Genomic DNA, 18,159 nt, shown 5'->3' on the forward strand with positions numbered 1-18,159 from the left:
GAAGAAAGCAACACAGCAAAATGGAAGAGCTATGGATCATAGCAAAGGACAAGTCCCAACTCCATAAAGTTGAAGTGCCGTTTTGGTCAGTACATTAAGACATGAAGACTGTACATGGAGAATTTTGAGGGAAGGTTACTCCTTTGAGGTCGGAAGGTAGTAATCATTACTTTCTCTGGGCTCAGGTGCAAGTCCTATTCATTTTCATTAATTTTTTAATTAAAATGTTCTTATGTTGATCCTTGAGAGCTTTGTAAAGGCAGCTCTTGGTTCCTCTTGGTGAGTATCCTGTTCTGAAGTTCCTAGATTATCTTGGTGGGAGTAATAAGCCAAAGAAATGAGAAGTTCCCAAAATATACCCACGTCCTCTGTGTCAGGAGAGAGCTTCTAACACAAGAGTTGCAAATACTTAAATATATTCTTACTGTCGATAATATGAGAATCCCCTCCAATGGTGTACATTTCTACCTTTCTCATCCTGTGCTATTTTTGTCCATATTCTCTCATAAATCCTCCAGATAGGATTTCTAGGGGTATGCTGGAACCAGTTCATACCAGAGGGTGGAACAGAAATTCAAAGAAACCGTCCATCACCTCCTGAAAGAGATCTCTAAATGAAAACTACTTGGAATATTATAGCCAAATTCCAGAGCTCCCATTTCAAGGAGAAAATATTGCAAGCAGCTATAAAGAAAGAATTCAAATATCATGGAGCCACAGTCAGGATCACACAAGATTTAGCAATTTCCATGTTAAAGAGGAAAAGGCTTGAATATGATATTCCAGAAGGCAAAGGAGCTAGGATCACAACTAAGAATAACCTACCCAGTAAAACTGAGTTAATCCTTCAGGGGGGAAAATGGATATTTAATGAAATAGAGGACTTTTAAGTGTTCCTGATGAAAATATCAGAACTGAATAGAAAATTTGGCATTCAAATACAAGACTCAAGAGAAACATGAAAAGGTAAACTCGAAAGAATAATCATATTAACTCAATAAAGTTCAACTATTTACATTCCTGTCCAGGAAGATGATTCATGTAACTCTCAAGAATTTTATCATTATTAGGGCAGTTAAAAGGAGTCTCTGCAGACAGAGGGCATGAGTGTGAGTCTGTTATGTTGGGATGATCTTGAAAAAAATGAAGGGGTGAGAAACAGGGATGCACTGGGAGCAGGGGGAAGGAAGAGAGAGAATGGGGAAACTTTTCTCACATAAAAGAGATGCACAAAGAAGAGCTTTTATAGTGGAGTAAGGAAGAGAGAGAGAAACAGAGAGACAGAGAGAATATACATGTATGTGTGTGTATGTATATGTATGTATATGCATATGTATATCTGTGTGTATATTGTATATAGATATTTGTACCAGAGAAGAAATCTAAATTTATACATACAAGTCTAAATATATATATACATGTATATCTATATCTATATCTATATCTATATCTATCTATCTATATATATATATATATATATTTGGGGGTGGGGGTGTACACAAACTCAGTTGGGTATGGAAATCTACTTTACCCAGCAGGGAAATAGGAGGAGAAGGGAAAAAGAGATGACCAGAGCAGGGGGGGTGGGGCGGGCAGGCAGCAGGGATGATAAAAGGGAGGGTGGATTAAGGGAAATAGTGGTCAGAAGTAAAACCAACTTTTCAGAAGGGACAGGATAAAAAGAGAGAAGGATAAACAGAGAAAACAGGATGTGGAGGAAATACAGAGTTAGTGCTCATAACTGTGAATGTGAATGGGCTGAGCTTACCCATAAAATGAAAAGGGACAGCAGAATGCATTAGAAGTCAGAATCCAACAATAGTTATCCCTTCCACATCATCACTTTCTCCATTGAGGTTTCAATATATCGTGGGTTGGCATAAGAAATTAAATGGGAGTTTGGAGGGAGCTTTGTGGAAGTTGCAGATGACATGCAAAAGCCAGCAGAAGACACAGAGCCTATGACCAAATATTTGACTGAAATTTTACAGTAAGATACTATAAACATCCCACAAAAGAAAGAGAAAAAATTTAGACTTTTTCTCTGGTACAAAGGGAGGGCCAAAAAATTTTACATGGATTTTCTAGATCACAGGGGCTCTGTAATTTTGACCCCCACAATGTGGGAGTGATAACTGTATGTTGTTTACAAAAAAAACATTTGAAATAGAAAGACCAAAAGAGTTAAAAAGATGGAGTAGAATCCATTATGCTTTAGCTGAAATAAAAAAAGGCAGGGGTAGCAATCATGATCTGGAACAAAACAAAAGCAAAAATAAATCTAATTAAAAGAGATAATCAGGGAAACTGCATTTTTCTGAAAGGTACCACAAATAATGAAGTAATATCAAAAAATTTTAGAGCAAGTTTCTGATGAGGCCTCATTTCTCAAACACATAGGAACTGAGTCAAATTTAGAAAAATAATAGCCAATGGTCAAAGGGCATGAACCGGCAGTTTTCAGAAGAAAAAATCAAAGCTATCCATAGTGATAGGAAAAAATGCTTTAAATAGCTATTGATTAGAGAAACACAAACTAAAACAACTCTGAGGTACCACCTCACACCTATCAGAAATGATAAATTCTAGAGACGATTGGGCATTCTAATAAACTGTTGGAGCTGTAAGCTTGTCTAATAATCCTGGAGAACAATTTAGAACTATTCCCAAAGGGTTATAAAACTGTACATACCCTTAAACCCAGAAATACTACTACTAGGTCTATATCTCAAAGAGATCAAAGAAAAAGGAAAAGTTCCTATATGTTCAAAAATATGCATAGCAGCTCTTTTTGTGGTGGCAAAGAACTGGAAATTGAAGGGATGCCCATCAATAGGGGAATGGCCGAACAAATTGTGGCATATGATTGTGATGGAATACTATTGTGCTATAAGAAATGACAAGGGAGATGGTTTCAGAGAAAATCATGGCAAGACCTATATGAACTGATGCAAAGTGAAATGAGAAGTGCACAGTAACAGTAATGCTGCAATGATGATCAACTGTGAAAGATTTGGCTTGTTGTTGTCCAGTCATGTCCAACTCTTCATGACCTCTTTTAGAGCTTTCATGGGTCACGTGTGTCTGAGTGTCTGAGACCACATTTAAACTCAAGTCTTTCTGACTCCATGTCCAGAACTCTATCCACGATACTGCCTAGCTGCCCAGTGGCAATGAAGGAGTGTTAATTGTTTTATGGGACCCATCCCACATTTTATAACCTTTACTAGAGGATCAAAACTGCCAGACTTATTGTCTTTTGGGGAGAGATTGAACACTCCCCTAATTGCACAAGAACAGGTAAGGACTGACCATATATCTTGTGGAAATATGGCAGGTCAGCTTGTAGGCCTTTAAAGACTGATGAACAGATGTCCTAGAATTTTCCAGGAGCTGAAGGTATGTGGGATATCAAGTTTTCTTTTAATTATAACTTTAAACTAACTCAGAGTTTCAGAAAGCTAAATTCCTGAGTTCACCTCAAGGATTAGAAATATACCTTTAGGCAGATGCAGACTCAATTATATAGAGATGAATACAGCATAAAATCAATTACATTATAACATCAATACAATAAAGATCAATATGATAGAAACTAGAGGTAATATTCATTTTGATCTTTTCAGGAACAAGCGTAGAAACAAGGAATTCTTTAGACCTCAGTAAAGAACAAGGTCTCCGAGTGTTGGCATATGGCTCTTAAGCACATGGCCCTGCTGTTCCTTCTGTCTCTGTTGTGTCTCTTCCTGTTCTTAGGTAAAGGAGTGTTGCAGAATGCTACAGCCTTGTGAGACTCAACCCTAGGAGTCTGGGAGCTAAAGGACCTGTCAGGTTTGTGGCCAGCCCAGCAGTGGTCCTCGAAAAAAAGACCTGAGGGACTTAATCCAAAAGTAGCTGAGGTTAGGATTCATCCAGTGGCTATGCCAAATTTGCAAATGAATTTGGTGAGGCAAATGCTATGTAGGAGCTAAATACTAAATTTGAACCCACTGCCCCCAGGGACTCAAGTGATATAGGGGAAAATGTGTGCCCAGGTATTGGGAGGGAATATTTGTAATCTATATCCTCAACATAAATATTCTTTTATAAAAGTTAATTCATGTTAATTGATTAAACCTAGAACACTAATCCTTAGTGGTTAACAGGGTGGGGGTGGGGTAGCGGTTAGGATGAGGGATAGAAACCAGAATGAGAGTTCAAGCTAATAGTATTAGAAAAGAGACAATCCTTCATGATGTCTCAAGAATCCTGAGGTATAATATAATAATTCTAGCTCTGAGAATCAGACTAATTAATGTGCATATTGGTTGGGAGAGGCAGTCTAGAATCTCACTATAGTTGCATTTTGCTATATCAAGTAGAATGCATTGGGGGGGGCCAACAAGCACAAGGGGATATGTTTTTTATTAATTATGAAACTATAAAAATATGGTCTACTGTAAAAAAAATAGGGGTTTTCTTGGAAACCATTCTTGTTATCGTCTCATGTTTGGGTCAAGGATCCCTTTGGTACATGTATAGGTCATAAAAATTTGTAAAGTAAATATATTTGTAGTTTATTGATGTTCCTTAAATTGCCCTTTTTTAAAAAAAATAGTACCACACATGATTTTTTTTCTCAATCATTTCTTTCTCTTTTGGATATCTAAAAAATTAATCCCTTGATATATTTAAATTGTATTACTTCCAGCAAAGATTCCTGGTGTGTATGCTTAGTCTAGTCCAGCTGCTTTTTCCATCATCATCTTTTTAGGGCCAATTTCTTTTTCTTCACATAGCATGTGAGGGATTGATGCATTAGAGTACGAACTGTGATTCCCCTGTCACCAATAATAAAAAATAGCTCACTATTGAAATTCTAACTGATCTGTTCCATTTGACATGTTTGTTGTCTTCCTTCCTGTTTCAAATGGTCTTGGGATGATCTGGTTCCATTGGTTCTCATTCCTGGCTTTCTGCAAATTCATTGCACCGCACTTCAGGGTTTTGTGAAGGGATGTTGCTCATAATCTACTACTATGCTTCTCTCAAATGTTTCGCCACTGAATTTGTAAGTTAAATCCGTGTTACTTTTGACCATTATGTCTCTCTGTTTGGTGATATGAAGTAGTTGGTATCTGAGGTAGTCTCTAGATTCTTTTGGCCTCTGTTATTGTGATTGCTTTCTGTAGGTTTAACTCCCGTAGAAAATGATGGTATTTCAAGTCACGTTAAAAATCCATTTTTCTTTGATGTCAATATCTTATTTGAATAGATCGGTTTGGAGCTGTTGTAATTTCATTGGGTTTTTGTTGTGGTTGCTGTCATCTTTATCCTTTCTTCTAGCTTATTGTGGATTTTTGACCTTTGTTCCAATGAACTAATAGCAATTGTCTAGTTAATAGACAACTGAATAAAAAATGACTCCCGTACTCTAATCAATCATTTTCTCTTTTAAGATAACAATTTCATTTTTGTGATGTTCAATGCTCACTATATTCAGTATCTTTTGTTTATCTGATTGAAGAAAGTTTTCATCATAAAGGTATGACTTCTGAGTAGTCTACTAGCCTTTGACATCTTTTAAAAAATTAATCCTGAGCCATATTTTAAAATTTATTTTTCACTATCCTCCCTTATGCTTACCTTTGCATTGAAGTCACCAAGTTTTAAGGTACATGTTGACTGAATTGGAGGGTGTGATTGAGTGCTTCATAGATTTTTCTCTACTTTTTCATCTACTGCAGCAGATTTGGGGACATAAGCTGCAAATACCTTTAAGGTTGTCTTTTTGTTTGTAATTTTCCAAGCCCTTAAAGGCAAGATGACTGAGTGTCCTATGAACTCATGTTTTGTATGGCTTTTGAACAAATGATGAAACCAACTTTAGCAACTTCTTTTTTTTTTTTTGCCTTTCCAAAAATAACCCGTAAGACATCCTTTCATTTATCAACAAATTATATTTTCTGGTTTCATTTATAAGGAAAATATGCCAGGAGGCCAGGGTTAAATACCCTCTGTCCTTTCTACCAGCTCCCCAGCCCTCACCATGACCCTAGATCATCAGCTGCCAAAAGGGGCCATGAGTACATACTTTCCCTCCTGGACACCTAATGCCGTCTTTTCCATCCTCTAACCCCCACCTGTCCTATAAGAAGATAGCCACCAGAGGAGCAATATCTAATGTACCCTTTTCCTCTTTCACTGCCCTAGAAGAGTAGACGGCCTGGAAGAGTAGTTAGGTAGGAGTAGGAGCAGGAGTAGTAATAGTTGGACCAGGGCCCAAAACTCCTGAAGTCTGCCTTGAAAGATTACCCAGTGGAGTGGTGATTACCATCTGCCTGCAGCATCATCCTGTGGAGTGTTGACAACTATGTGAAGGGATTAAAGGTATCTGGCTCTCCCACACACATCAGAGCAAAGACCTCAAGAGGATTCCAGATGAAACAACAACATACTCCCCCCGCCCCATAGAAGCAAGAACATGCATCCATTCCATAACGGCCAAAACAAAAAATATGTAACTAGAGAGTAGGAAAGGCCTTATACCAGGGAAGCCAGTCCAAACCCTGGTAAATGGGTCTGAAGACTGCAACCTTGGCAGAAGGGTTATATTAGGGAAAATAAGTAAACAAATAAAACAAATGCAATGAAAAATACTATAGATTAAGAAAAGTCTTGGCTACAAGCCCAGACAAAGACGGTAATTGCACAGCACATACATAAGCAAAAGGTATTGGCTTACAACCAAGAGTATCTTACCCTGCAAAAATGAGTATAATCCTACAGGAACAAAAATGGACCTTTAGGGTAATAAATTACTTTCAAACATTTCTGATAAAAGACCAGAGCTGAGCAGAATCCTTGAAGTGCAAACACAGGAGTCAAGAGAAACCTGGAAAGATAAGTACACATAAGCAATTGGAAGGGGCTAATAATGTTGAAGTGTTTACGTTCTAATAGAGGAGAAAGAAATGTGTCCCTTCAGACTCCCATTATTTCAACAGCCACAAAGGAAGCTAAGTAACAAAACCACAGAGAATAGCTATGGTTTTGTTCTTTTTTTATTAAGATTTTTGATTTTTAGTTTACAACACTCAGTTCTGCATGATTTTGAGTTCCAGATTTTCTTCCCCCCACCTCCCTCTCCCCTTCTCCCCCAGACAGCATGGAATCTGATATATCTTCTACAAATAACTTCACATTAAACTTATTTACACAATAGTCAAGCTATAAAGAAGAATTATGACCAATGGAATGAATCATGAGAAAGAAGAAACAAAACCCAACAAAAAAGAGAAAAAAAAAAGAAAAAAGGAAAGAGAGCAAGTAGTTTGCCTCAATCTGCATTCAGACTCCACAGTTCTTTCTCTAGATGTAGCCAGCTCTCTCCATCATGAGTCCTTTGGAGTTGTCTTTGAGCCTTGTATTGCTGAGGAGAGCCAAGTCTATCAAAGTTAGTCATCACAGAATCAATGTCTGCAGTTATGTATAACATTCTCTTGGTTCTGCTCTGCTCACTCAGCATCAGATCACGCAGGTCTTTCCAGGTTATTATGAAATCTGTATCTTCCCCATTTTCATTCTTTTTTGTTGATTTTGAGGGAGGCAAAAAAGGGAATAAGAAATGAATATAACAAGAAAAAGGTGGATGGGAAGAAATGTATTATTTTAAGTCATTAAGTTACAGGAGATATCCCATGAACCTCGCTCATAATCATATCCGAATCAGACAAATGAGAATTTGTTATAGAAATACATTAAATTCAATGAGAAAAAAGATGGAGAAAGGGTGAGGGAGGGCAGAACTGGGGAGGAAATAATCACAAAAAAAACCAAACATCATCTTCAGAGGTCTGATCATAAAGGGGAGACTAAAAAGAAAGAAAGAAAAATTTAAGAGATAACATCCCGTGCCTGGTGAAGAAAGAAGAGGAGTAAGAACTGACCCTATCAGTTAGAGATAAATAGTATCGAGCAGATTCCTTCTTTATCTACTCTTCCTTTTATTTACCAAGAATTGCGTAAGAGAAAAGAAAAAAAATGAGGCTATAATGGAGGGAAATAACAATTGAAATCACATTAATCGAATGGAGTGAACCCAACGTAAAAATTCAAGGGTCTAGCTGAATGGATTAAAAACCCAAATCCAACAATATGTTGTTCAACACTTGAAACACAAAGATTTACACAGAATTAAACTGTGGGGAAGGAACAGTACTTAATAGGCTACAAATGAATTTTTTGTAAACGTAAGTGTAGCAATCATCTCAGAAAAGGCAACAGTAAAAAATAGACATGGAAACAAAGAGCCCTTAATTCCACCACAGCTAATGAAATAATATCAGAGATAATGAAATATTCACAATATTTAATATTTGCACAAAATGGCATAGCATCTCAATACTAAAGAGAAAAGTTAATCAAATAGCAAAGAGAAATAAACATCAAAATAATAATTGGGTTCCTGCATGTTCCTTTTAAGAATTAGACAAATCTTACTATTTATAATGTGAATGTCAATGTTGACATTTATTTTCTCCAATATTATGTCAGCTCATTGGTTGTTGGACCACATTCTCACGTTTATAGCAATGATAGTTAAGCAAATGTACATAGATTGTCTAAAAACTAATTCCTAGTGTCCTTTGGCCCTTTTCCTGCCACTCCACAGCTATCACTGTAGCAGCATAAAGAAGGTGAGGACCATTTTATATTTGTCTTTGTTTCATGAGTTGCCATAGTCAACCTAGTAGCAAAACGGTTTTTTATATTTAATTAATTTAATGTTTATATTTAATATTCCTCAAGTAACAAAGATTGAGATGAAGTTAAAGTCTTTCCAGCTGGGGTCCTGCTGAAAAAACCCAAGTTTACTTCCATAACACTATGAGGCAAAGGAGTAGGAATTTTGTGGAGGAGTAAAAAAAACAACACATTAATACATGATATCTTTATTAGAGAGATGCTGAACCAACAACTGTTCTCCTAATCACACCCTGATTTTTTACTGCTTCTGGGCACTGGCACGATTCTTACCCTATGCCTAGAACATACTCCTTGCATATCTCTATGTAATAAGATCATTTTCTTCCTGTGGGTTCTGCTTCATATATCACCTCCTTGAGGAGTTAGGCCCATCCTCAGACAGAGAGAAGATTTTTCCCTCTACCCTCCCACTGCCCCCAGCCCAAAGTGTTTCCTCCTTCTGAAAGATTTTTTTTGTAGCATTTCATAAGGGATTCTTCAACTTTTTCCACTCGGGGAGCGGGGGGGGGGAACCCCCTTTTCATGTTTTGGTAGCATTCCTCGGCACTGCATGGCCTGAGGGCGTGTGCCGTGCAAAGTGCTCATGCTTTGTGTTTAGAACCAAGGCTACAGTGAAGTTGCAAGATGGGGCAAGTGCTTCCAGAAACACCTCGGATTCACTATGAGTGATTTTTAATGGATTTTTGGTCATTGTGCGTTCAGAAACCTTCTATTGTTGCCAAACTTTTCACGGCCCCATGACCCACAATCTAAGGAGCACTGAAGATGCCATCATTACTCCTTTCATAGGCCGTCTTATTGTATGTATATGTTGTTTTCCTCTATTAGATTGCTAACATTTTAAAGCAAGAGCTGTATCGCTCTTTACTCTTGTACCCCAAGTACTGAATATAATGTTTGTTGAATTAACTTAGCTGACTACAACATGGGGGATCTGCCCATTATGGAAACAGTTGTGTGTCAGCTGTGCATTCTGTCTAGTTTCCAAACTTGGAAGTATAAGCGTGATATAGTGGAAAAAATACTGGACTAGTCATTAAGTCTGGAAAGCAATTCAGATAAAGTGATTAAAATGTCCAAACCTTCGACCTAGAGAATTAATTGCTAAGCATATTAGCCAAAGTAGAAAGTCAAAGGAAGTCAAAGACAGAAAGGTCTCAAGGTATCCAGAGAAGTACTTTTCACAGCAAATAAATAAATGTAAATAAGTCAGTACCTATTGACGTAAATGACTAAATAAATTGTGGTACATGAGTGTGACTGGAAGATTACTCTGCTGAGAGAAATGATGAATATGAAGAACACAGAGAATCAGGTGGAAACTTCTATGAATTGATCTAAGTGAAATAAGTAGAACAGGGAAAAATATATATGCAGTGGCTACAAGGATGCAAATGTTAAAAACAAAGGTGGAATTATAATGATCAAGATGGCTTCAGAGAAGAGAGGATGAGATGAGTGTCTTTCCACTTTTTGCAGAAGTGGGGGACTATGTCTACGGAACATTGCATATACTGTCAGGCTGGGTTGATGTGTTAATTTGTTTTGCTGCATTCTTCTTGTTTCTCTTTTGTTTTTTGTTTCCAGGGAGGAAAGGGAAGTCTGGGTAGGAAAGGGAAGTCAAAGAAAGGAATACATTTGAAAATTAAAGTGATACAGAAACAAAAGATAGCAACAAAATTATGTTGAAATATTTCGACAACCCAATTCCAAGAAGGTCTCCCCAAAAACTTTAATTCTTTCCTCTTAAAGAAACCTCTGTAGGTTTCTACAGCCACACATTTCAATATGGAACGGTCTTTGTGGACAGGAAATTTTCCCTCATATCTTAGCTAAATCCTTTTATTCTTGTTCTTTCCCCACTGAAAAAGAAGAGCAAGGGTGCAAGAAAAAGTGAAATGAATGAAGCAGGTGGAGAAGTTGCTATAGTGACCACAGTGGTGGCTTGGCCAAAACGGATGAAAATGAACTTGCTGCTGTTATCCTAAGTTCCATGTGTGAAGCAGCCTGACCTTTAAAGGGAAGGCAAACATTTAAGATAGGAAATATAATTTATAGTCAAGCAAAATGACGGATCAAGGAGGATAGCCTTGGCAGCAATGGCCTTTTCATCAACAACAATAGATGTAGTCATTCCAGCACCGACAGAACCCAAGTCAGATGGACTGGGCTGCATTAGCTCAAGCATGAATTACCCAGAGAAGCCTCAAGCCAGCAAAGTGAGCTGGTGCCACCTTCAGGAATGATGCCAAATGGACAAGATGTGTCTGGGAGAGAATCTGGTCCAAACAACTATGGGAGTTTTCAAGGAGATACAACCTTTAACAGAATATGGCAACCAGAATAGGTAATACATCACTAGCCACTCCACCTCCCTCCAGATTCACGGATGCTACCAATGCTAGATGCTATAGATAGTGCTTCTTCTTCTGAAGATAGCAACAGTCAAGACAATGGAGAATTTGCACCCCCACAATAGGCATATATTCAACCAGAATAATCACAACTTTGGTAGGTCATCCAATAATTTCGTAATGAGGCCAGTGAACCAGTTTAATTATCAGGTAAAATATATTTTTGATACTTTAATATAATAGACGTGAACACAAAACTTTGAGAGTATCCCACCAAGAATATCTAAGATGTGTGTTTTACTTTACAGACCTGTACAGATCAGCACTGGTGTGAGTGTGTTTTTTAAAATGAATATCATTCTCTATTTTTTATTACGAACAGCATTAGAAATTTCTTTTTGGACAGCATTAGATTTCCTAAGTTAGCAGAGAAAAAAAGAAATTGAATAAACCACAAAGGAATTTTCAAAGAAAAAAAACCTGGGTACAGGTAGATTTATAAGTTGACTTTATCAAATATACAAAGAGCAACCAACTCCAATATTACATAAATTGTTTGCAAAAATGGAGAAAGAAGACGGTTCCTTCTGTGATACAAATATGGTCCCAGTACCTAAATCAGGAGAGAGAAAGAAAGCACAGAAAGAAATCTACAGACCAATATCTCTAATATTGATGCAAAAATATTTAACAAAATATTAGTAAAAACAATATATTTAAAAGATTCTACATTACAACAGGTTGGATTTATCCTAGAAACTCAGGGTTGGCTAAATATTAGGGAAATTATAAACATAACTGTGTATATAGATTTTAAAAAGAAAAAATGTGGTTTATATTAAGAGAAGCAGAAAAGGCTTTTGACAAAAATATAACCCTGGCTATGTTTAAAATACCTCAAAATATACTAACAAATGGGGCTATCCATAACATGGTAAATGCTATCTACCTAACACCAAGACCTAACATTATCTGAAATGGAGAAACCCTAGAGACCTTTCAAATCAGACCAGAGGTAAAGCAAAAATTTTTAGTTTCTCCACTATTAATTTGAAATATTTCTACAAATGCTTGCTTTAGTAATGACAAGAAAAAATCTGGGAATAAGAATAGGCCAAGGAGAAATAAAATTATCGCTTTTTGAGAATATGATCATTTATTTAGAGAATCCTAGAGATTCATCTAAAATTAATAGAAACAACAACTTCAGTTAAGTAGCAGGATATAAAATAAACCCATGACTGTGATCAGCCTTTATGTATATTACCAACAAAATTCATCAGGAAGATAAAGGGAAATAAATTTCATTCAAAGTAATTATAGATTTTATAAGATATCTGGACATCCATTTACTAAGACATACATAAAACTTATATAATATAGCTACAAACACTCTACAGAAATAAAAGAAGACCTTATTGTAAAGAAATTAATTTCTTATGGTTGGTTTTTTATGTCAGCATAATAAAAGTGACAATATTACCTAAACTAATTTATAGATTCAGTGTCATACCAATCAAACTACCAAATAGTTACTTTATAGAACTAGACAAATCATAACAATTCATATGAAAGAACAAAAGTCAGCAATCTCAAGATGAATCATGGGAAAAGAGGCAAAGAACTAGCCTAGCAGTATCAGTCCTCAAACTATACTACAAAACAGAAGTGACCAAAACTACTTGAAACTGATTAAAACATAAAAATGTTGCTCAGTTGGACAGATCAGGCTAATAAGACCTGGAAACCATCAGATAGAGGAGCATAGTGTTTAAAAAACCCAATGACATCAACTACATGCAATGGAATTTTGTCATTTTGTCTTTTCTGTTTTGTTTTGTTTTTACTGGTATCAATTCTTTTATTTCCTTTAGTGTGTTTATTTTCTACATTGATGGGTCTTCTGATGGCTCCAGCTTTGTTTGGGGGACCATTACTTATGATAATTCTGTTTTTTAAAATATCTTCTCTTTAGTTTAGCACTTGTTCACTTTATTGGAGCTATTTTTCCTGCTTTCTTATTTCTTTGCTCATCACTTTTCTTTTTCTGTAAATCTCCTATTTCCTCCATTGTATAATTTTTTCCCCTTTTGTTTGGCATTTCTACTGCTACTCTTAATGGGGACATTGGGAAGCTAGACTCTTTTACAACTTCTCACTACATCTTGCCAGTCTCATAACATTAATACTACGGGATCTCGCTATCCTTTTGTCTTCATCCTCAGTTGTTCTTATATTTTAATCTTTTATCATAGAATTAGGACTGACCTTAGAAGTCCTATAGCCCAACATTTTCACTTTAAAGATGAGGAAACAGAGAAGGATAATGAATACAAATAGGATGGAAGGATATTCACAATAATTACAATTTAGAATGTGAATGGGATGAAATTACCCAAAAAACGAAAACAGATAGCAGAACTATCTGGTACTGGCTAAGATATGGAGAGGTAGATTAGTAGAACAGAATAGACATAAAATGGATAGTAGTAAAGGACTATAGTAATTTTGTTTTTGACAAATGTAAAGATTTAAGTTTTTAGGATAAGAATTTATTATTTGTTAAAAATTATTGGGAAATCTGGAAAACAGTCTGGCAGGAATAGGGCATAGACCAATATACCAATATATTAAACTATGTACTAAGACAAGGTCAAAATGGATGCAGGACCTAGATATAATGGGAGATTTCACAAGAAAATTAGGTGGACATGGAATATATTGCTGATCAGACTCATGGATAGGAGAATAATATGTGAAGAAACAAGAGATAAGAGCATTATTGAGGTATTAAATGGATAATTTTGATTATTTTAAATTAAAATTTTTTTCTACAAATAAAAGCAATGTAGCCAAGGTTAGAAGGAAGGCAGAAAATTGGAGGAAATTTTTCATAGACAATCTCTCAGATGGGGGTAATATTTCTCAAATATATGGAGAACTCTGTCAAATTTATAAGAATATGAGTCATACCCCAATTGGTGAACAGTCAAAGTAAATGAACAGGCAGTTTTTCAATGAAGAAATTAAGACTATATATAATTATATGAGAAAATGCCCTAAATCATTATTGATTAGAGAAATGCAAATTAAAATAACTTTGAGATATCATCTTACACTATCAGATTGGCTAAAATAATAGATGCTCTTTAATTGGAGAATGGCTAAATAAGCTGTGGTATATGATTGTGATGGAATACTGCTATGATATAAGAAATTAAGAGCTGGTTGATTTGGAAAAATAAGGAAAGACTTGGACCTTTGAAGGAAGATACTATCCCCCTCCAGAGAAAGAACTGACAAATAGAAATATGCATAGTATAGTCATATATATATATATATATATGTACATGTGTGTATTTGTATACATATATGTGTGCATGTTTATGAATATGAATGGATATGTGCATATATATATTCGTGTTTAATTGTAGCCTTCTCTAGGTCAGGGGTGGAGGGAAAGGAGAAAACAAATAAAATAAAAAGTACACAGTAGAGAACAAAAGAAAATCTAGAAAGGAAGTGCAGAAAGGCTGGGTTGCTTTGAAAACAAAGCATAGGATTTATTACATAGGTTTTTGTGAAATGGAAATTTATTGTTTTATATTGAATCTTGTCACATTCTGCTGTGTACATGGAAATGTTCTTTTTTTCTTTTGTATTTAAGTTTTAAATGAGTAATTTTTTTAATTAAAAAAAATAAAGATGAGGAAATGGAGGCTCAGAAAGGTTAATCAACTTACCCAAGGTCTCACAATACTTGGCAGAGGCAGGATTTGAACCCATTTTTTTCTGGATTCAAATCTAACATGCTTCCCATTGTATCATGTGTTCTTTTAAAATCTGAGTTCTTGAAGTCTCTAGATACTTCCCCCTTTTCTTCCTCATTGGGATCCATCACACCAGAATTTTGCTTTTGAAAATATCCCATCTCTCTGGAGATGACTTCTCATATAGAATCTCAAGAATGGGATCCCACTTCAGCACACTTTGAAATCCACTCCCATAAAGACTAAGATAAATGTTAGATAAGGCCTGGTATTTCCTTCTTTATCACTCACTAACTCTAAGATGGCATGGCCACTGCCTTCAAAGATTGCTGTCGTTCACAACTCAGTTCCTCCTTATTGACCACACAGTTAGGCATAGAATTAACTATACTCCACGTGGCTTATTCCACTTCTGAGAGGCAGCACAAAAGAGAAGATAAGGAAAAAGGTGAGTGCTGTTCCATATTTTTTTCTTTCTAGGCTCTTCTAAAAGCTAATTGCAGCTATTGCAAATACTAGGGGTAATTAGGGTATTGGCAGAATATCTTCCAATCAGTGATTATGCACACCTGGAAAACTAGATTAGGAGAGGAAATTCAAGAGAAGAGGACTTTGGCAGCATATAAAATCTGGGGCTCCTAAGCCCACTCTGACACAGCTGTAGGAGAGAAAAAAACAAGCACAACAAAGAGGAAGGTTATTTTTTTAGGTAGTAGCAAGATTGGCTAGAGAAGCCCCAAATGACAAAAAGGTCTCAATTCTAGCAGGTGTGGGAAGGAAAGGAGAAATGTTCCGATGACCTACAGAAATGATGCTATGTTTATCTTTGCCATAGGCAATCAATAAATATAATTGTACTAAGTGTGAATTGGGCTCCGTCCTAGAGGGGAAGATAATGGAATTTCCTCCTGCTTTCCAGCTTATTAAGAGAGATAAAGGGTTCCTTCAGCAATAAGAGACTCCAAAAGAAGAAGAATGAAGAAGAAAAAAGAGGGGAATTCAAAACAGGGATGACCTCACATCAAGAAGTTAAGAGGTAGAAGAAACTGGTACAAAGAAAGAATGTGAGATATATACCTGGGAAACTGGAGTTCCAAAATCAGTAAGAGGCTGTTTACATTATAAGAGGTTTGAGAACTGATTGACATTCTGGGATTTGTGGTTCAAGGGGACAAGTATTCCTTCACAACCCTAAGGACAATTTAGACTCACCCTCTTCGAGCCACAAGGAAGGCTTGAGTCATGCCTGGGAGTTTTGAAAAGAAACAGAGCCCCCAAGAGAGCAGATACAAAGGAGTGGAAACTGCAAGAGCTGTGGGGAGTCCCAAGCATGACTTAACTAGAAAGGATCAGTGGAACAGGGGCAACAGGTGAAAGGAGAAACCGAAAAGGAGAGCTGAGCCCCAGCAAAAGGAGAAATCCAGAGGCATCTTAAAATAGAGGATTTGGACTGAAGTGACCAGTTGCAGTGACCTCCTCAAGTACCAGTTGTACCAACCTGCAAAAAAAAAAAAGTCTACTCTTTCCCCAACTTCTTTCCATGCCAATCTAATAGTAGATACCGTACCATATTCTGGTTATTTCTCTTACTTGAATATTCCCTGCATCATGAAACTGCCTCAAATATAGAGAAGTCAGTCAGTCAATAAACAAGAAGCATAAGGAGATAGATAAAAAAAAATTTGATTAGGGCCAAGAACAAACTTCTGTCTGAATTTTCCTAACTGGGGGCTCTAAGCTATTTTAATTATTTAATGAATTTCTATCTGATGTAAACTCCATAAAACAGCAGAGAAAGGGACCAGAGATATCTGAAGGCCATTATATGGTCCTAGGTTGATTGTTGCAATAGGATATGGCTGATTAAATCTCCAATGTGGGAAACAAAAAGTCAGGGTAAAGAAAGGTGAGGCCTAGGTAAAGTTGAAATTCAGCTCTATTCTCTTCTAGAAGGGAAGTTGGAGCTGAGAGATCAAATACATTCTACAATGCCACCTACTGATGCTACACCAGAAAGGATAGGTCAGGGCCTTCTAAGGAGAAAGCAGTTTCTCATGTTCCATAGAAAGTGATTCATAAATCCCATCACGAACAAAGGAATCTGTTACTGGATTCAGAAAAAAAAAAAAAAAGACTTGTCACAATAGTAGGATTCCTATGCTGATTTACATGGAGATGGTGGTACATCAACTGACATGAACAGTCAAGATATTCACAAAAGACGTGACCCAAAAACTTCCAGAGATGCAAGAAGGCTGTTACTTACTACTGGTTATCTATATGGGAAAAAATACTAAGTCAGATTGTTTAGCATTCAATAGGTACGGAAATATATTTTGATGTATGATCTTAATTATTTTATCAATGTAGGTATTCTGTCCATCAGTGCAGATCATTCCCCTATCCCCAACAAATACACACAGATACACATACTTTCTCATTCTGTGTGATTCTTGTCCATATCTTTCCATAAATCCTCCAAAGAAGATCCATCTAATAACACAAAGACTTTTGTTTGTTCTTTGTTGTTGTTGAATAGCTTAAGGGTGCCGAAGCAGCACTCCCAGAATATCTTTTTATTCACTCTATTCTCACTATTCAACTAGCTTATCTGCTTCTGTCATATCCATGCTCAGTGTTGTTCTGGGATTGAAAGGTTAATTTTCGAGGACTAAAAATGTGTTCAGTCTTTCCTCTTCATTCCCCAGCATTTCATAGCAAATATTGTCTAAACAAGCGGTTTTGTGGTAAGTCTGCAGGCCCAGTAGGGGAAAAGATGCATATTTAAATATACTAGTGAAATTTAATAAAAGCTGACTGGGTCTCAGACAAAGAGTGAATGCTAAGAACATAACTGCTGATATTTGCTCACATGCTTTCCCATATTCTCTTGTCCAAGCTTGTTAAGTCTCATGTTGTCAGTGACTATACACCCACAGATTCAGCTCCTGAGATGACAGCATGAGAGGAGGTCTCTTTATATGGAGAGAAAAACTCTCATTTCTGAAGTATGTTAGTGATACCTCAGTAATCTCCCCACTTCTCAGGGATATTAGGGCATCAAAGAGTCAAGACATAGGTAGTCAAAAGTGGAGGTGGAATGTTTGACCCTTGTCTTTCAAGGTCTTGAACAATCAAGACATTCGTGTTCAGTCCATGTTCATGCAAAACACATACATTTACATTCCCAGAGCTGAAGGGCCAGAAAATTGTAACTTTTCCTGCTCAGATGGTGACTGTCTATAGCAGAGGTTCTTAGCCATGTTATATGTTGCAGACTTCTCAAA

At 36.5% G+C, this 18,159-nt stretch overlaps 1 pseudogene; it reads left to right on the forward strand.

Annotated features, from left to right (window-relative positions):
* Positions 1–10,815: 10,815 nt before the first annotated feature.
* Positions 10,816–17,837, forward strand: LOC118829915 (annotated as a pseudogene).
* The last annotated feature ends 322 nt before the right edge of the window (positions 17,838–18,159 follow it).

This window comes from Trichosurus vulpecula, chromosome 8 (genome assembly GCF_011100635.1).
Source record: "Trichosurus vulpecula isolate mTriVul1 chromosome 8, mTriVul1.pri, whole genome shotgun sequence".
NCBI classification, from domain to species: domain Eukaryota; kingdom Metazoa; phylum Chordata; class Mammalia; order Diprotodontia; family Phalangeridae; genus Trichosurus; species Trichosurus vulpecula.